The 20,391-nt window shown below is 46.0% G+C and overlaps 1 protein-coding gene and 1 long non-coding RNA gene across 33 annotated transcripts in view; both read left to right on the top strand.

The window, feature by feature from the left end:
* Window positions 1–20,391, top strand: part of PLEKHA7 (pleckstrin homology domain containing A7) — a 198,509-nt gene that overhangs the window by 74,351 nt on the left and 103,767 nt on the right. The gene's annotated exons all lie outside the window — the stretch shown is intronic.
* Window positions 479–4,040, top strand: LOC139084229 (uncharacterized). The gene is made up of 3 exons (XR_011541648.1): window positions 479–677; window positions 1,255–1,418; window positions 2,886–4,040. It is a non-coding gene; the product is annotated as an uncharacterized lncRNA (long non-coding RNA).

Here is a 20,391-nt window from a genome sequence, read left to right as displayed (position 1 = left end):
TGTGAAACTAACCTGCTTCCCACCCCCTGCCTCAGGGCAGCTTCCTGATGAAGCTTCCAGGCCAGGTGTGTGAGACCTGACTCAGCCGGCAGTCAGAGGCACAGTGAGAAGCGCTGCCCTGTCCGAGCCCTATGCCTGAACACCTCCACACCGCTCAACAAGTGGCCTTGGCCCTGGTCTCTAAGACAGGCCAACGTGTCTGCCAGGTGGTCACCTGACCTGTCCCTCCCAGTGCCTTCAGCGCCCAGAGGAAGGAAGAGGTCAAGGTGGGAAAGAGCCGAGGGCGGAGTTCCCTCAGAGCGGTTTCAGTTTCCCTTGCCCCTGGCTGGGAAAAGGTGGCTTCTGTCTCACAAGGTGTGCTGTGTGTGCTGGGTTATACTGAATGGGATCGGGAGGGCGCAGGCTTAATGGAAGGCTGGGGGTGGCGCTCGGTTTTGGGGAGGTTGGTTGGATAGGGTGGTTGGAGGCAGGCCTGAGCAGATTTTGCCCCAGCTGGGGCCTGAGGAGAGTCACTAAACTCAGCCCTCCTGGCAGCATTGTGCCTTAGAGACCTGGGAAACTGTTTTTTCTTTGCCAGCTTAGGATAGAGTCCTCAGCCTTGTAAACAGAAGAGTTGATGGATCTGTAGAGTAGGAGCGTTGAGAAGAATAGCATGTCTTGGAAGCTGATGCTCAGAGGTACAAGAGGGAACTGGACTTATGGGGGTGAGGAGTGTGTAGAGAGGGATGGGCTTATGGGGGAGAGGAGTGTGTAGAGAGGGATGGGCGTATGGGGGAGAGGAGTGTGTAGAGGAGGGATGGGCATATGGGGAGAGGAGTGTGTAGGGGGATGGGTGTATGGGGGTGAAGAGTGTTTAGAGGGGGCTGGGCTTATGGGGGAGAGTAGTGTAGAGGGGGGATGGGAGTATGGGGGAGAGGAGTGTGAGGACAGGGATGGGCTTATGGGGGAGAGGAGTGTTTAGAGGGGAATGGGCATATGGGGGAGAGGAGTGTGTAGACGGGGATGGACTTATGGGGGTGAGGAGTGTATAGAGGGGGCATGGGCATATGGGGAGAGGAGTGTGTAGGGGTTGGGCTTATGGGGGTGAGGACTGTAGGGAGGGAGATTTTAGCACTGGCTGTGGGCTGTGCATTGTATCAGAAGTTCTCTGAAACAGCCTGCTGTAGTACCCCACATCCCTCCCCCTAATTTTCTGTCCCATTCTTCAGTGACTTGGCTCACTGTGTTCACCTTCCTCCTGGCTCTGGTCTCCAGGGCTGGACTGTCCTGATGGCTGTCCAGGGACACACAGGCCACATCTCACCCCAGCCTTCCAGAGAGGCAATGATAAAGGAGGGCTTGGCTTCAGAGAGACTGCTGACCCTGAGTCCTGGGTTACTGGGGAGTCCGTTCCACTTGTCCTCCCACTTGAGTTTGTGGTATGTAAATTCAGTGGCACCCCTCCCCCAACACATGCTTTTAAAAGTGCCACCTTCTCCAGCAGTGCCCCAAGCTGCTGGTGATCTGCTGGCACTCTGCAGGTTGAGGGTTTGGAGATGGCGGTGATTAAGAACAAGTTTTTTCTATTATGGGAAATCTGCCCAAGGCTGCCATCTAATGTCTGCTCACCTTGCAGACGTGTTGGTCTTGGCTGAATGTTCACTGATAATGGCCTGGCCACTGTCTGGGGAAGCTGCTCAAGGTGATTCTACAAAGAGAAGGTGGTAGTAGGGTCCCTGGGGCATTGAGAGATGAGCAGAAGGCGGGGAGGGCACTATGGGTGGTAGGGTCAGAGGAGTGAGCAGGGCTGGTTGGAGATTCTTCCGTATGTCCTGTTCCTGCTGTCTGTGCTTGGCAGAGCAGGCGCTGATGAGTCCAGTATCAGCCGAGGCCTCTCTCCTGGGGCCTGATAGCTCCTGCAAGCTGGGAAAAGGCACGGCTTGTTTCTGTACCCTAGCTCCTGGGCTTTGTCTTCTCTTGTCCCTCCTAGCGGAGGCCCTGGGGCTGATGGCAGCTGTCACTGTGTTCCTCAGTAGCAGCCATGGCAGGGAGCCCCTTCCTGAGACAGGCAGCAGGAGGAAGTACCCAGGCTAAGGGAGAGGTGCTCTGAAGGTTTGTTCTGAATCACGTAAGATCAAGAGGGGCCGGCCCTCTGGTGCAGCGGTTAAGTTCCACACCATCCGGTTCGGTAGCCCAGGGTTCTCCGGTTCAGATCCCAGGTGCAGACATGGCACCACTTGGCAAGCCGTGCTGTGGCAGGCGTCCCACATATAAAGTTAGAGGAAGATGGGCACGGATGTTAGCTCAGGGTCAGTTTTCCTCAGCAAAAAGGAGGATTGGCAACAGATGTTAGCTCAGGGTTAATCTTCCTCAAAAAAAAAAAAAAAAGACCCTGGCAGCCGTTGTAGTCTTGATTTGCAAAAGCACGAAATCCTTCCCTAGGTTTTATACTGTCCCTGAAGAGAGAAGAGCCTCGTGTTCCAGGCCTGTGCCCTGTGGGTGTGTATCCAGGAGCAAGGGGAAATAGAACAAGGGGTTAAATTCAGGCGGATGGGTTCAAACTGGATTCGTGTCCTTGTGCCTCTCTGAATCCCCCATTTCCTTGCCTATTAAAGAGGGATGCGGATACCTCTCTTCACCTCCGCCCGGATAATTGTGAGGATTATGAGATGTTTGTAAAGGGTTTAACATAGTGCTTGTTAATTGGTAGCTGTTTTTAATTAATTAAAGGTAACTAGACGATCCTTGGAGCAGCAGCTGAGAGTTGTTTTATTATGTAGAAAATGAGAATGTCAGAAATGTCATTTTGTGCCCACCCCAGAGGCGATACTCAGGCTCCCAGGGTCAGATGTGAGTCCTGTTCTGGAAGGGTGTCATCTCACCTTCACATCAAACCTGTTTTCCAGCCTCAGGTTATTCAGAGAGGCCTTGGAGATCGTGAATCCCTGACTGCAGGCCCACAGTGCAGTTGAACTGGAAAGGTACAACTCCTGCTAAAGCAGCCATCTCTGGTCCAGCCATGATTAGGGAATGTTAGTCCTAAGAGCAACTGGATTCCTGGCCCTTTAGCTTTGTAACTCTGGACAAGTCCTTTATCTCCTTGAACCAGTGTCCTGTGAGAATAAAACCTGCCTCGCACAGTTCTTATGATCAAATGGGATAACGTATGAAAAATTGTAATGTGGCGTGCGAATAATTATTGGTAGCTTGCTATGTACCAGACACTGTTCTCAGTGCTTTTGTGTATTACCTCATTTAATTTTCACAACAATTTATGATGCAGTTGATTATTGCCCACATTTTATTGATGAGAAAGTTGAACTGTTAGGAATTGTAACTGTTATTGTTGGGTGACTGACCCCTGTGGAAATCATGCATCTGAAGACCTCTGTCTCCCAGAGGAAGGAATAAACGGAAGTTTCTGCAAATACATTTGCACTCTGCCTTCCTTCCATTGACCTACCTTTCCAGCTAATTTTGGATATAAGTTTGTAACGTGAGTAAAAGAGGTCCGTATTGGTCAGTTTGTTCTTTTGGTGCCCCTTTCTTGTCCTTTCTTGTCCTCTCCCCCCGGCTCTGCAGGGCTAATGGACACAGCCCCTTCTTGGCTGTGCCTTTTAAGAGTCATCTGTGTGGGACTGTCACCCTCTGTTCTCACTCGCCTAATGGTGCCTTTTAAGAATGAGGGTGCTGGTGGATCAAAGATAGTTGCTGTTAGGATGGTGGTGCAGTTGTACATCAGCTTCCTCAGTGCTGGGCCACACCTGCATGCTGAGAATCAGTTGTATCTCCTTCTGACTTGAGTGTAATTCGTGTAAATAAACTAAATGTTTATGGATTAAAAAAAGAGGTTGCTAGTTTGATTTGACTTTAGGCAGGGGAAGTGTTTGGTTTAGAGCCGACAATTAGGCTCCAAGTTTCCAAGGTCCCAGCTTTCTTTCTGATGGTTCTGGTTAGCTGTTTTGCCTCCTTCCCTCTGATCCAAACGATCTGCCAGTGAGTACTCAGGTCTGAAGTTTTAAGTGTATTAGGAAAAAAAAAAATGGAAGAAAGAAACAAAACACACTGTGAAAATAAGGGCTCACAGCTGGTGGTGTTTCAAACACGGGTGGTGCTCATTAACAGAGAGTTATGATCACAGCCTCAAATTCGTTCTCATTAGTTTTGTAGCACGTTTATAGGATGAGAAAAAGGCTGCAGCTTTGTGGGTTATTATTTCTTTTTATGACAAGAATAACATTTATGAGGGTATGACACAAATAAAGGAATAAAGGTCTGGTTAGGAATAAAAAGTGAAAACTCGTGGGCCTCCAGGCATGCTTGGAAGATTCCAGAGCTCTCGTCAGCGGTGATAGGGTGTTCGTGGCCTGGACCTGGGCGCCCTGGCTCCCAGCAGCCTGGTGATGTCATCAGAGTGGCTATTGTTCCTGTCATTTCATTGGAAAGTGGAGTGATTTGCCTGAGGTCAGGTAGCCAGATATGTAATGGGAGACTGGACCCCAGGTCTCCTACTTTCTGATTCAGAGTCAAGCATTCGCATTAATCCTTGTAATACTTTAAATAATTTTTCCTATTATGTACACATTGTGGAAAATTTAGAATGTTACAAAGGAAGATAGAAGGGAGGGATCACGCCCCAAGCACCAAAGACAACCACTGTTTACTTTTGGTGGATTTCTTAAGACTTTTATTTTAGGAAGAGGGAACATTTGTTTTTTGTTGGGGAAGATTCGCTTCTTATTTACACGTCTCCGGTCATAGCCAGTTTCCTGTGGTGGAGCAAGCACTCTTTCTGCTCCTAATGCGGGTTGAGATCTTTATTTTGTGTGACACGCTATGCTAGGCACAGTGGAGGAGTGGAAGATGAGCAAGGTGTTCCTGCCTTCAGAGAGTTTGTAATTGAGGGCCAGAGGCAGACACGTACTCCTCCGCTTAGTACAGGCACGATAGTCATAGCGAACAGCGGTTGTAGCCAGCCTGTGCCAGGTGCTTTAGACAAGTTACTCACACTTAATCCCCAACCCCAAGGAGGTATTACCCATTTTACAGCTGTGGAAACTGCGAGGTTATATGTCTTGCCTCAGTTGATAAAACCCGACAACCACCCGAGCTGGGATTCACATCTAGGTTGTCCCCTTTACAAAACCAAGTGCCCTCTCTGGTGAAAAACTGCTGATGTAATAAATCCCATGAAGGAGAAGCACAAAGTCAGAGTCTTTAGAGATGAAGGAAAGTGCGGCCTATCCCTCTTTGTCATGCTATTTCTTATCCTTTTCCTCCATCTGGTTTTAAGATGAAGGACTCTAATCATTTTGAGTGGTATTCGTTACCTTCTTAGAAAGTTCCCTGCTTGGATTCTTTTGCTTATTTGGACCACTTGATAATAAAGCTCAGAGCGGGAAGGAGAAGGAAAGGCTGTCTACACCATCCTCTGTATTATTTGGAGGAAACTGAGTCTCAGAGAAGAGCATACATAATAGTTTTTAATTAAGCTGAGACCAGAACTCAGGTTTTTTCACCAGCGTTTTCCAAAGAGTGACAGGAAATGAGATAATACAGGGGTGAATATTTTTTATTTTAATAGTTTTGTACATGAGTATATGATTTTTCTCGCGTGTGTTTGAAGAGAACTATAGCTCGAACGTCAGACTCATTGTTTGGCAGCTGTTATTGCTTAGGATGTGGCTAGTCTTTGTGGTCTATTTCAAGAAAAGTGGAAGTACAGGTTGGACAGGGACGTGGCAGAAATCATGGAGGTGTGTGGGGGCCATGCGTATCATGCACATGCACCAATTTGCACCCTCTGAGAGGGTGTACTTGCTCTGCCAGCTTGATTCTTTCAGTGGCAGGAAGGAGGGGGCCAGCCCCACCCTAGGCATTTTACCTGTGGGTATTAATGGATTCATTGTGTTTATATTGAGAAAGCTCAGAGAGGTTGATTAATAAGCCCATGGTCACATAGGATAGATTGGAGAGTCAGGGTTCAGGTCTCAGCTTGGGCTCCTTCCATTGCCCCTCCTTACTTGCCACATTCCACATCGTGGGTGAGCCCTGGACCTAGCCTGCCCTTTTCCTCTGAGGTTCTGACACTTTCTTGTTCAGGTACCAGGCTCAAGTGGAAACGAATGTGGTTGAGTTGCTAGGTTGCTACTGTAGCCTGCTAATTTAAAGCTTGATTTTGATGAAATTTCAAAGAATGTGCTGTATTTATAATATGCGATATTTATCAAATCTGACTCATGCTGGTAAGTGATAGAACCCTTATCCTGCTGCCTTTTGGCTTCTGTTCACATTGCAATGACGCTCTGTGGATTGTGAGCTCTAGGAAGACATAGACTGTGCCTGTCAGTCTTTCTAAAGGGCAATTACCGGATGGTTTTTGAGATTGATTCATCTATCCATGCTTTCAGAGTTCAGAGAATCAACTAGTAGGTTTTTACCTAACGTGGAGGTGTGGAGCGTAGGTGTGGGCTGCTTCCACGTTAGCCAAAGAAACTCGGAGTTGTTGGTTATGGAGAGAGGGCTCCCTTTGGGAGATTTTGGCTTTCCCCCCCCAAACCAGCTGGAAGGTTCTACTTCTCAGTGGTTTAGAACCACGTGGAACATGGTCCCTTGCATGAGGCAGACAGTCCCCGTCCGCCTGCTGTACCCTGGGTGCTGTGATAGTGAAGTAGGCCGAATGATGGCCCCCTCCCCAAAAGATGTCCTTGTTCTAATCCCCAGAACGTGCAAATATGTTACTTTATGTGGTAAATGGTGTGATGAAGTGAAGGATCCTGGGATAGGGAGATTATCCTGGATTGTCTGGAGAGCCCAGTGTAATTGGAAGGGTCAGAGTGGAGAGGAGGGAACGTGACAGCAGTAGTAGAGATCAGAGTGATGCGGGGGCGGTGAGCAGGGAATGCAGGCAGCCTCCGAAGCTGAAGAAGGCGAGGATGGATTCTCCCCTGGAGCCTCCAGAAGGAATGCAGCCCTGCGGCCACTTTGAATTTAGCCCCGTGAAACTGATTTTGGACTTTTGACCTCCAGAACTGTAAAATGATAAATTTGTGTTATTTTATTTGTTATGGTAGCAGTAGGAAACCAATCCAGATGGCTACGTACTGAAGATCAGACCGTGCATGTAGCACAGTCCCTGCCTTTAGCGGCTGAGTCTAGTGGGGGAGACAGGAAGTGCAGAGCCAGTTTTGATAATTGTAGCGAGCACCCCAGTAGGAATCTGTGGGACCCAATCCAGCCTGGGGAGGTACGGGAAGACTTCCTGGATGAGCTGACCTCAGAGGTGCCACTGAAGGAGACTTAGAGAATGAAGGGGGACGAGGAAGAGCCTTGATGGCAGAGAGAAGAGCGTAGTCAGAGTCGTCTCAGTAAGATCTGAAGACCAGGTGGGGACTACTGGCCAGGCCTCGTAAGACAGCAGCTGGCTCCATGTGAGTTGGCACAGGCCCTCATGGCCCTGTTTTCAGACTAAAGCTTTTTGGGCCTCGCATAGGAGGGAGATGAGATGGAAAAGTCCTGCTTCTCTGCCTTCAGGGTGGGGTGATAATAGAGCTGACAGCATCCCAGGCTCCTGCTAGCTCTTTATATGTATTATCTCATTTAATCCTCACAACAGCTCTGTGAGGTGGGACTGTTATCTTCTTCTTGTTGTGATTGAGGAAAATGAGACTTAAGTCATGAGCCCAGGGCACACAGCTTCTAAGTAGTGGGGCTGAGATTTGGACCTAGGCCTCCAGGCTTCGGAGCCCAAGTCCTTATTCTCATCTGTGGTAGAAAGCTCACTGGGCCAGAAATCAGTGACCTGAGTTCTAGTGCTAGCTCTGCTGCTTATTCGACTTAGAACAGGTCAGCCCGCTCTCTAACCTCGGTTTCCCCATCTGTAAAAGGGGATAAAGGCCTGCCTGCTTCAGAGATGTTGTGAGCATAAAGGAGATCCTTGGAGGAATGTGTTTTTGCTGTGAGCTGTAGGACCCCCTCCTCTTACCAGAGCTTCAGACACCACCAGAGAGGGCTTTGTCAGTGAGCGCCATCCCGCAGAGCATCATCTTTAAGGGTCATGAGGCAGGCTGGGGAATTTGGCTGCAGTGGATCCACATGAGGCTAGTGTGTTTGCATCCATGGGTGGTGATGGAGATAGAAAGTGGGCAAGAAACAGTGAGTGGACTGTCTCAGGGTACCAAGAGTGGGGTGTAAATCTGTAAGGAAGAAGTGTGGTCTGCATCGTATTCCCTGCGAAGATGCTGATGCTAGAGGTGACTGAGGAGGAAACCTTTCCTGACCTGGAGCCAGGTGAGCAGCATTTGGTCTCAGCCCTGCCACTTACTATCTGTGATTTGAGGCAAGTTGATGTGAGTTCTGGAGCTTCAGTCTCTTTATGTATAAAATGGGGCGAATGAGTCCTACTGTGCAAAGTATGTGAAAGCATCCTGCCCAGTTCCTGGCTTATAGTGGACATTCAGTAAATAGTGATGGTCTCTAAATCTGGCAGTTCGAAACTTAGCAGGTTAATCCAGTAAATCCCAATTCTTTGCAGGATTCCACCTTTCTCCCTTGCCTTTCAGAGGATGTGAAGGGAGGGCCTGGCCACAGAATGAGAGCCCCATGAATCTTTGAGGGGGAGACCCTCTGCCTCTCAGTGGGAAATGGTGACGAGTGGTTTTCAGGTGGCTGCAGTGGGTGTGCTGAGCCATTTTGGAGTCAAGGATATGTTTGTCTTGCCAAGTACAAGATTGAGTGTCACTGTTTTGCTTTCTGGGAATAATGGCTGTGCAGATGAAGTAGATTTATGGCGCTGAGGGACGTCAGAGAGCACACTGCTCTTTTCTTTTTTTTATGTCATTTTCTGATTATTAGGGTAATGTGCTTATTTTAGAATACTTGGAAAATACCAAAAAAGAAGAAAATAAAAATGTTTATCTCCACACCCAGAGATGATTATTGCTAACACTTTGGTGTATTTCCCTCCATTCTTTTTTGAAATGCACATATACATTGTTGGTTTTGTTTTTTTTTTTTTTTTCCAAAATACACAGTTTAAAATACTTTATTCACTTAACATTATATCATGCATTTCCCAGATTATTACGTATTCCTTAAAAACATTTTTATTTGCTACATAATAGTCTTGGGGTACATGTATCATAATTTTCTTCGTCATTCCTTATTCAATAGGTGGGCATTTAGATTGCATCCACTAAAATACATAAATACATATTTTCCCCTAAAATATATAAAAATATTTGACTGGATTTCTTTTTACCATTTTCTTAGATTCCTAGAATTGGAATTCCTAGATCAAAGAATAAGTATATTTAAAAGTGCATGTTGCTGGGGATTTTCAGACTGTTCTATTTATCTTATTTTAAAAAGCAAAAAAGTTGTGGATGTCAGGCGGCTGTGGGCCAGCCTGGTGAGGTCCCTGCTTCTGACCGTTGTGCACAGAAGGCTGCCTCCTTACCTCTCATTCGCTTGCTGGCAGACAGTACAATCAGCCCCTTGTTGCTCTACCGTGAAATTTAAGTAATGGGTCAGCCTTTCCAGTGCTTCCCTCTGTGTCAGGAAGTTCATCTGTGAATCTAGCCTAAATCTCATCTGCTGCATTTTAAATCCTCACCCACTGCCGGTTTCCCTCGGTGGAGTGGAGTGGAGTGGAGCTTCACACTGTCTGCAGGCAGCCCACTTGCTTCTCTCCCCACTGCCTGACCGCTGCAGCTCTGGCCACCAGCCTTATGTTACCCTGGAGGAAACTTGAGGGTCTCTGGCTACTGCTGTTGCGACTGGGAGGGCGGTCCCCGCACCGGGTTGCTGCCGATAACACCAGGTAGGGTTTCTAAACCCAGGGAGTGCCCACGCCCTGGAGGCCATCGTCCCAGCCTCTCCTGAGCCCTCTGCAGAACTCCTGGGGTAATTAGCATTCAGAGTGGTACTCTCCTATCGACACTGCGGGTCTATCAGATTCATTCTCTGGGAAAAAAGAAATGTGGCTAGAGCAGGGATTAATTCTGTTTCAGTCCCAAGCGCATTGGCCAAGTGGTAAATGTGCAGTGAGGGGGGATGGCCATTCAGGGAGGGGCTTTTGAGTTCATTCTGGTGGTGAGAAAGCTGGCTGTCAGTCTGGAAGGTTAGGGTCCCCCTGTGGGCCTCCCACCCTTGGCATCAAGTAGCCACTGTGCCCTCTGCTGGAACAGCCTTGGCCACCTTTCTTAGCCAGTGTCCTTTGTTGGGAGCTGACAGCTTTATTACGGAGCAGTGGAATGTTAATTTGGAAGGGAAATTAATATAGCTGCAACTTCATGGGCAGCAGGAGGCCCCTTGTGTCCCTCACTTAGACATTTTAGAGCTGGCTGGCAATAGGCCAGCAGGGTGGACCGAGTGGTACAGGAAACAGACTGGAAATTGAGTCCTGCAGCACCTGTGGGAGTATCTGAGTGTGGCTGGAGCCTGAAGCATCCCTGGGGCCTGGCGCAGCCTGGTTGACCTCTAGCTCCTTGCCGTCCCCTGCACATCAGCACCAGGAGATCCTGCCTTAGTAGGAACCGCTCGATGCTTCCAGTTTTACTCCCTTAGAAGGTCTACACTCTGAAGACCAGATGTCTTACTTCATACTTTGCTGTTCTCTCCTGTGCCTGATACAGTGTTAGTACTTGATTGAAATAAAACAGGCATTTATGAGGCAAAACGCATTGGTTTTCTGCCCTCTGTAAAGAAGCTGGTTCTCTGCTCTTCAGCCTCTATTTAAAATTTCCCTGTCAGATTGTTTTTCTTCCTTTTGAAGAGAGGAAGCTTTTCCTTCTGTCTCCCTTTATTGTTATCCCAAATTCACTTTGGGTATGAATGTCGCTGGTGATTTTCACTTTGCGAGTTGGAGCTCACTGTCCCCACTGTGAGACCGTAGCCCTGTGAATGCCATCCCTGGCTGTACATTAGAATCCCTTCGGGAGTTTTTTCAAAAATATTGATGCATGGCACCCAACACCAGAGATTCTGACTTACTTGGGCTGTGTTGGGACTCTGGCATCATCATTTTAAAAACAATTCACAGGTGATCCTAACGTTCAGTGATTTTCTCAGAATAAAGAGTAAGATGTGCCTGCCGTGTCCTAGCAGCAATTTCCCTTTATGGGAAGATGAGTGTTAGAAGCCTGTGATACCTGTGGCAGTAGGTTGTTCCACATCCTTTATGGAAGCAGAAAGGGTAAAATGACAAGTGAAAGGATTGCATCGGTCTTTCATGTGTGGTATTGGCTTGTTGGAAAGCCCCTGTGGATGTCCCAGGCTCCCCTTTCTGTTCCCAGGCTGTGCCCTGACCGTGTCCCTCTGCCTGGTAATTAAGCAGGAGATCCGGACAGGATGAGGGTGCTTTAATTAAGGTGAGAGATGAAAAGGAACGGACAGGGTGTGAGTCTGCCTATATTTGGTTCATTAGCCAGGGCCTGGATTCACTTATTTCTCAACCTTTTGGGGTATGGGACACAGGAGGGTGGGATGGGGAACAGGGCTGTGAATGAATGGCAGGGGATGGCTTTCAGTTTTGGTCTAGAGGACAGACAGGTCAGAGTAACGGGCGCCTGCAGTGCGTGTTCAGCCCTTCCTGGCTCTCAGTTACCCCTGCAGGCTGGGTCTCTAAGGCCTCACTTCTGCTAGTCTCCTCTTAAATGTTGTAGATACCTCTTCCCAGAGGAGGTAACAGGGGACCAAATGATTGTCATGAGTAAATGAGACTCTTCACTGAGTGTGTTCAGGTCTTCCCATGGGCTCCTGTCTGTGATTTGACAATGGTTCTGCTCCTTGTTGGCTAATGCATTTGACTTGATGTCCTAAGTCCTGTCACCTCTCCCCACCCTCTTTGGGGTGTTTGTGGTTTTGTGGTTGGGGCTTTGTTCCTTGAGCAGCCTCTCAGGTTGAGGGACTACTTTTGTGGTTCTAGCTGCTCCTTAGCTCCTGTCTCATGGCTGAGCCACCTCCCAGGCCCTCTCGGCCTTAGAGAAGTTGGAGCCCCATTGAGATGGCCCCCTGTAGTTTTCCCACAGGTCAGGAGGCTTCTAGATTAACCCCTGGGGTACTGATGGCACAATTCCTCAAACTCACAAATCCTGCTTAGAAAGAGCCACACACATTTTTTGTTTGTTTTCTCATGCTATTCAAACTGCAATTTGCTAACCAACTACAACAGCTTCCCCTGGGGTACTTGTTAAAAATGCAGAATCTCTGGGAATGGAACCTAGGAATTTGCATATTAGCCAGAATCCCAGGCCATTATCAGGTACAGAAATGTTTGAGAATCACTTTGTTAAAAAATGCCACCTCCCCCCCTTGTTTTATAGGGGAAATATGACAGAGTGGTTAAGTGACTTGCCCAGAGTCACAGAGTGAATTAGAGCTGGATCCAAGCCTGGAAAAACCTGAAGCCAAGTCCAGAATATTAATACCACCTCATATTAGTAGAGAGCTTTGTTCTTTGAAAGCATAACCTATCTTTCTGCTGCTCTGGTTTGCTAAGATTGAGAGCGTCATCCATCATCTATTTTTAACAGATTATTCTTTGCTATAGGGGGCTGTCCTGTGTGTTGTAGGATGTTTAGCAGCATCTCTTGCTTCTACCCCCTGGATGCCAGTAGCATCCCCCAGTTGTGACAATCAAAATGTCTTCAGGCATTGCCGAATGTCCCCTGGGGGGCAAAATCACCCTCATGGAGAATCACTGCTTTAGCAGCAGAAGCCATGTGTCAGAGATGTTCCCCAATGGCATCCCACAACATTTATTTTTATGTTTGGGGACTTCACTTTTAAAATTTGCATAGCTGGCTTCTTCCCAACTTGGCTACTGTGCTGGATTGCACACATAAATGAAGTCACGCCGAATATAAGCTCTCTCCTCCTCTCTGTTTTGGCCTGCAGAGGAAAGGCATAAATAAGCTTGGAAAGACCAGTGAACTTGGACTCCAGTCCATGCTTGGCCTCCCAGCCCTGCACTTCTTAGCTGTGGGATCTTGGGCAAGTGTCTTAACCGTTTTGAGCCCGTTTCCTCATCTGATTATGGTAGAAAGAAGTGTTTGTTGTGAATGAGAATTAAGTGACACCTTGAAGGTGGAAGTGTTTATAAAACATTACTCATATATTAAGTGGCGATGATAAGATTCAGGTCTAATTACCAGCTCTTGAGGTTTTCTCAAATTCAAAAGTACAGAACTCAGCACGGCAATTCTAGACTTGTATTTGGCTAAGTATATTACCCTTGTCATCTTTCTGCCCATAAAGTTAATCTTCCCTTCTCTCGCTTTAAATTTAATCTCCTTCTTCTTGGTGGCCATTGTGATACCTCTTTTGGGTGATTGTCTCTGCAAGATTAGTTGTTAGTTTATTACCTGTGGCTGGCAAGAGCCAGTTTCTTTTTATGGTGAGGTTTCCAAAGGGCTGTCAAATATTTTATGAAAATCAAAACCAGTGCCACCTTCCTTTCTCTCCTTGCCAGACCCAAAGAGGTACATGATAATTGGTGCACGAGGCCTGAAGGAAGGCAGTGAAGCCAGCATTAGTCTGCAAAGAGATGCGTGCAGATGAACCTGGAGATGAAAGGTCTCTGAGCTCTTTGGTGCAGTAAAGCTCAGCTAGTTGAGCACTTCATTTTGCAGACAAGGAAACCGAGCCCGGAGAGGGGACACGTCCGAGGTGTCACAGTGGCAGAGTGAGATTGCGGCTCCAGCTTTCCAGGAGCCGAGGCTCTTGGTGCAGTGTTCACCTGTGTCCAGGCTGCTGCCTCAGGTGGTGCAGGGGGAGCAGGCCGCACTCCGTATCTGGGGTGCTATGGCTGCCTTCTGTTTTACTTCAGAGGTTGCCTTGTGGGTCTTGTGAAATCACTTCTTTCTGATCAGTAATTTATGGATGGAAATTCACCAGAATTCACACAGTCCATGGCATGGTTTTCACTGATTCTTCTAGCAGCGCATCTTGAGGGGAGAAGTCACTGAACATAAAGGGGCTCTAGCTTCCCAGTGAACATATTGAAGAGGAAAAAGATGGAGAAACTGAAGCTCCTTCGTTTCTTCAGTAACCTCTGACATTGTCCCTTGGCTACACATTTTCTCCCACTATGATGTGCTCCTAAATCATCATGACTACTAATATCAATTGTCAGGATTATTAATACTGCTGCTGTTTATCGAGTGCTTACTGTATGCCAATGCATGTGAAGTGTTTACCTCAATGCACACCTCGTTTGATCCCCCCAAAAACTCTACACCGAGAGCGCTGTAACTATCTTTGTTTTGTAAATGAGGGAACAGGTGAAGTTACTCAAGGTCACAGAGTAGGAGGGGGAGCTGAGATTCAAACCCCTCTGATTTGTGAAGCCTAGATGGGCTGGTTCCTGGTCTGTAGTTCCTGACTCCTGTGGGGGCGGTTACTGTAAACCGCCCCCAGCCTGCTCCTCCTCTCCAGCCAAAATCACTGTGTCCGAGGACCTGGTGTTTGTCGGATGGTCAGTTGGAACCTCTAGGCTGTCCTGAACTGAGTGGCACCGGCTTACTAGGCCACCACCTGCCCCTGAGCATTTCCTCTCAGGCTGTGCCAAGAGCCTGAATGAGAAGAGCTGTCCCTGACTCAGGATCCTAGAGGCTGCCTGTGAAGGGAAGCGTAGTCTTTAGAGACTAAAGCCTGGATTTTTGTTGGATGGGTCCCTTAGCCTTCTGAAGCCTCATGTTCCTCTGCTATAAAGCGGAGGTGTGATTCCTGGTACAAAAACTTTTTTTTCTGAGTGTTAAATGAAACACTTTTTAATACTGAAAGTGTTTGTAAACTCAGAGTTTGGGTGGGATTGTGAGACTAATGATTACTCAGTGCCTGATCCATCACCATCATGATTCCAGAGGAGGGTGCCGTGGGAGCTTGGGGAAGGGAGCTCAGGGACATTTGGAAAAAAGAAGCACTCATCTCCTTTGCCAGTCGTTTCAGAGGCCTTCTCACCCAGCCTTTCACCTTCAGGCAGTACCACGACGCCATGCGTGGATGCATTTCTGCATCCCTACTCACTCTGGAGGAAGTGCTCACAGGTGTTGATGGGGGACTAGGGCTTCCTGCAGGCCCCCCCCCCCCCCAGATATTCACCAGAGGGCCCTGTCCTGCTGATCCCTGGGGCTCTGCAGCAAAGAAGGCTGCTTGGGGGCACTCAGGTTGTTTAAAGAGAAATTGCTAATAGATACTTTGAATTAGGGTGACCTTGAGGAAAGCATAGACTTTTTAAAATTATTTTTTAAAGTGGTATAACTATATTACATCAAAAATTGGATAATAGGGAAGAGGGGAGAAAAACACCCATATTCATTTCATCTTAATATATTTCTTCTGGAATTTTGGAGGGAAGTGGGAGAATAATAATTTTCATTTATTTTAAATAGTTGTATATAACAGCACAAATTTGATAGGGTACAAAGCAGTGAAAAATAAGTCTTTTTACAGGATGTTCTTTTACTCATATTGTACATATAATTTGACTCTTTCAGTTAACAGTACATTATCCTCGTATGTCTCAGCATTTTTTTTTTTAAGATTGGCACCTGAGCTAACATCTGTTGCCAATCTTCTTCTTTTTTTTCCCTCCTGCTGCTTCTCCTCAAAGCCCCCCGGTACATAGTTGAATATTTTAGTTGTGAGTCCTTCTAGTTGTGGCATGTGGTATGCCGCCTCAGCGTGGCTTGATGAGCAGTGCCATGTACTGCACCCAGGATCCGAACCAGCAAAACCCTGGGCCACCAAAGCTGAGCGTGAGAACTTACCCACTCAGCCATGGGGCCAGCCCCTAAACAACATTTCTTTTTTTTTTTTTTTTTTTTTGAGCAATATTAGCCCTGAGCTAACTGCTGCCAATCCTCCTCTTTTTTTCCTTCCTTTCTTTCTTTCTTTTTTTTTTGCTGAGGAAAAGTGGTCCTGAGCTAACATCCATGCCCATCTTCCTCTACTTTATATGTGGGACACCTACCATAGCACAGCGTGCCAAGTGGTGCCATGTCCGCACCCGGGATCTGAACTGGCGAACCCCGGGCCGCCCAAGCGGAACTTGTGAACTTAACCGCTATGCCACTGGGCCGGCCCGTAAACAACATTTCTTATTCTTCCCCATTTTAAAGATTTTTAAAAATTTTGCAAGGAATATATGCAATATATATATTTATGAATTTTTATTCTCACATATATAATGGACAGCAAAATACCAAATTAGTAATAGTGGTGGCATGTTAGAGGTGATTTTTATTTATTTTTTATACTTTTATTTTTTAAATTTTCTACAGTGAGCAGGAATATTCAGAGAAGTATGCAGAGGAGATATTGCCCATAATCTTAAAATTAACATTTTGGCCTATTCTTACCTATTCATTCTTTGCATTTTATAAACATAATTGAGATTATATTCTATGTTGATATGGGTCCTGCTTGGTTTTCATTTAATATAAGCATTTATTAAGCTTAGCCTGCTTATAAACTTTGTTTTTAATGGTGGTACAATATCCTATCAAGTAGAAACATCATATTTTGTTTGACCATTCCCTTATGGTTGGTTACATTATGATTAGGCATTGTCCAGTTTTTTGCTGTTAAACTAATGCTGTAATGAAAACAACTTAGGAGACACAGCCTTTAGGAGTGTTGACCCCAAAAGAATCAGTCCAGAGCTTAGAGGAACTGTGTTCTCAATGGATGGGCACACAGTAGGCACTCAGCAGTTGCCTGTGCTTAGTGAATGAGGGGACATGAGTGAAGGAGTGTTTTAGACATGATTTCAATAAATGATAACATGGAAGAACAAAGAATGTTTTACAGTAATGAAGGCCTGTCAAGAGGGACCCCAAAATAGACTGCAAAATGCAAACCTGTCATATTCTGATAGCTGCGGGGTTCTTGCAAGGCTTCTGCAGTTTCAGCCATGAAAGATATCTGGGGAAGACAGTGATTTGCAAGTTTGTGCATCAGGAATGTAGAGCCTGCCTGTCTTTGCGCAGTGTGGCAGAATCAAGTGGCCGTGATACTTTTCCAGGCTCTGAAGGAAGGGAACGTGGCAAGTAGGACAGAAGCTTAAAGGATGGTTTGTTGTCTGACTGCGTGCTGCCCCAAATGGCTGCTGAAACCAAATCGATTTGTGGGAGGCTATCAGGGTTTTCTTGACTTGACTCTCTCTTTCAGAATTGAATAGCAAAATAGGATTTCTCTGAAAAGTGTCTCTCTTTATTTGCACCTGGAGCACTCTGTAATTTGGACCTTGTCAGAATAGCCTGTCTTTATTTTGAATTTGGAACCATTGACTCCCGTTTTCTTTCCACTGTGAGCTATTTATATGCCAAAAAGCTTAAGTGGAGGCCTTTTTACCTTCTCACTCCTGACTTCAAGAAATAAATAAAAGAAAGTAGCATTCTCTAGAGTCTATAATCCCTGAGCGTGGGCCACAAAAAAATGATAAGTATTCTATTGTAGAGTCTGTGCAGCGGTGCTGGATTACAGACGGTTATGGAGAAGCTTGGCTGCTGCCAGGGCCCTCTGGGGCGGGGGATCCTCATCACCTAGCTGGGCATGCATTCCAAACATATTCTGGTGTTTGTCCATTTGTTCATTCCATTCATTCATGTACTCATTCATTCTATTTGGTTCACTTCAGTTATTGATCACCTAATGTCATATGTCATGTAGTGTGCAAGGCTGTAGTGATACAGCTGTGACTAAGACTTCCTTCCTCCCTGTTTCTGTCAGGGTTCAGTGGCAGTAAGGAGAAACTAGCTGTTCTAAACAGAAATGGATTTAATACAGTGAATTAGGTGCTTAAATCATTATTGGAAGGCTGGAGGAGCAGGCTGTCAGCTGGCATCTGGCAGTGACTCCTACAACTCTGAAAATGATCTGCCGATAACCGTTTTCTTTTTCCTTTTTTCTCCCCCTTTTGAACTCCCCTTGCCCCCTTCTCCCAGCTTTTCTGGCCCAGATCTTAGATTCTCCCCTTATGGGAAGAACTGTTTCAAAGAATTTATGGATCGTAAAGTGTTAATGATCAAGTCTGTTGTTAACAATAATAGTCCTCACTGCTGACCACCTATTCAGTGTCCAGCTGTGTGCTAAGTTCTTTACATGCCTTATCTCAGTTCTCACTCCTTTTTTAGATAGTTTGTATTATTATCTCCGCATTACAAACAAGGAACCTGAAGCTAATAAAAGTTAAGCGAGGGGCTGGCCCGGTGGCACAGCGGTTAAGTTCGCACGTCTTGCTTCTCGGCGGCCCGGGGTTCACCGGTTCGGATCCCAGTGTAGACATCACACCGCTTGGCAAGCCATGCTGTGGTAGGCATCCCACATATAAAGCTGAGGAAGATGGGCACGGATGTTAGCTCAGGGCCAGTTTTCCTCAGCAAAAAGAGGAGGATTGGCAGCAGTTAGCTCAGGGCTAATCTTCCTCAAAAAACAAAAGTGACTTACCAAAGATAATTCAGCTAATAAGTAACATTTGAATTTGGACAAGGTCCCTGTCCAGAGGTACTTGCAGTTTAAAAGAAAAGCTAGACCAAAGAAGATACACTACTGGCTGATAACAATATGAAAAGATGCTCAACATCATGAGCCATAAAGGAAATGCAAATCAAAAACATTATGAGATAGCACTTCATACGCACTAGAATGTCTGTATTCAAAAAGACAGATAGTTAATAAGTGCTGGTAAGGACGTGGAGAAATTGGAACACTAATACACTGCAGGTGATGTGAAATGGTGCAGCGTCTTTGGAAACCAGTTTTCAGGTCCTCAAAAGGTTAAACATAGAGTTCCCATATGACTCACAGATTTTTCTCTTAGGTATATACCCAAGAGAAATGAAAACATATATGCCCACATAAAAACTTGTACATGAATGTTCATAGCAGCATTATTCAGAATACTTCCCAAGTGGAAATAGCCCAATAGTCCATCAGTTGACGGGTGGATAAATAATGTGTGGTATATCCATACAGTGGAATATTATTCAGCAATAAAGAAGAGTAAAGTACTGACACATGCTATGAGGATAAACCTTTAAAACATTATGGTGAATGGAGGAAGCCAGTCCCAGAAGATGACACAGTCTATGAGCCCATTTATATAAAATGTCCAAATTAGGGAAATCTAAAGAGATAGAAAGTAGATTAGTGGTTGCCTAGGGCTGGAGGAGGGATGATGGCAAGAGAGAGAAGAAAGGCTGGAAAGGACAATGTTTACCCAAATAAATGAATCGCTAATGGTGAAATTTAGGGAATGGTGGATAAATGCCATACAATTCTGTTAAACTTTTGGCTTACGTTAGTTTGTCCTCACTAGAATCAACTGAAAAAATGGATTTAATTTGGCATAAAATTAAATATTTAGTTCCCAGTTGATTGTCTGGTTGGTGAACCTAGAGGTGATTTTTTTTTTCTCAGCCGTCTACTTTTCTAGGTTTTTTGGTTTTTCTCTAAGAGGTCTGTATTACTTTTTATAAGTAGGGAACCAGAAATAAACTGTGTCATAAAATGAATGTTCCCTTGGGATATACAGAAAACATCATGACTTCCACGTGTTGTGCCACTTGAAATAGTTTGAGAATTTTTGTTCTCGAAAAATAGTTGGAGAAAGAAAGCGAGAGGTGCCATAAATGTTTGTCCCTGGATTGAGCTGGTGTCAGAATCCAGCCACTCCTGCCTTTCACCCTCTAATTTCTTACTTGCCCTTTGAGTCTGTCCAAGGACCACTAAGTTGTTAATGCTCACAATGTTGTGTACAATTTTGTGCACAACTTTATTTACAAGGAAAAAATGAGTGGGGGGGTGTTGGATAGTTACGTCAAATTGAATGCAAGTAAAAGGAAGAAATGTAGTAGAGTATCTGTGCCTTGGATAATTTGTCCCATTTTATTGTCCAGGTATAATTGCTGATGCCAGCGTTTTTTGTAGTCTACTTGTAACGCAGTAAAAGCCTCATGCATTACAAGGCCTTCACCGAATGGGTATTCACTGCAGCCCCCTCCTTTCCACCTGAGCTTAGGGCAGGCTGGACCATGCAGATGTTTCTTTAACAGGATTTATGGATCAGCGAAGTGAAATTTATTGAGATCCAACTGTATGTTTGAGGGCAGAATTTGCTGTCATGCAATCAGAATAAAGCTGAGGATTTACAACCTGTGAGAGGCTTAGATGTGGAGAATTCTTTTCCCATTATGCATTAAGTTGGCAACTTGGAGCATGACTTGGATTTCTCGGGCTGGAAGTGGCAAGCTCTGGGGCTCCGAGGCCTTCCATTCACTGTGTACACGGGTATTGGGCTGCAAGTAAGGTCCAGGCCCCTTCCGGGTAGAAGCGGGGAGTGGGGAGTGAGGACGAGGGGAGCAGGTCTACTAGGTGCCTGCCCTCCCACCTCACCCCAGTGAGCTGCCA

Source organism: Equus przewalskii, chromosome 6 (genome assembly GCF_037783145.1).
Source record: "Equus przewalskii isolate Varuska chromosome 6, EquPr2, whole genome shotgun sequence".
Lineage (NCBI taxonomy): Eukaryota > Metazoa > Chordata > Mammalia > Perissodactyla > Equidae > Equus > Equus przewalskii.
Note: the sequence above shows the minus strand (reverse complement) of the source record. Positions and strands in the feature narration are given on the sequence as shown.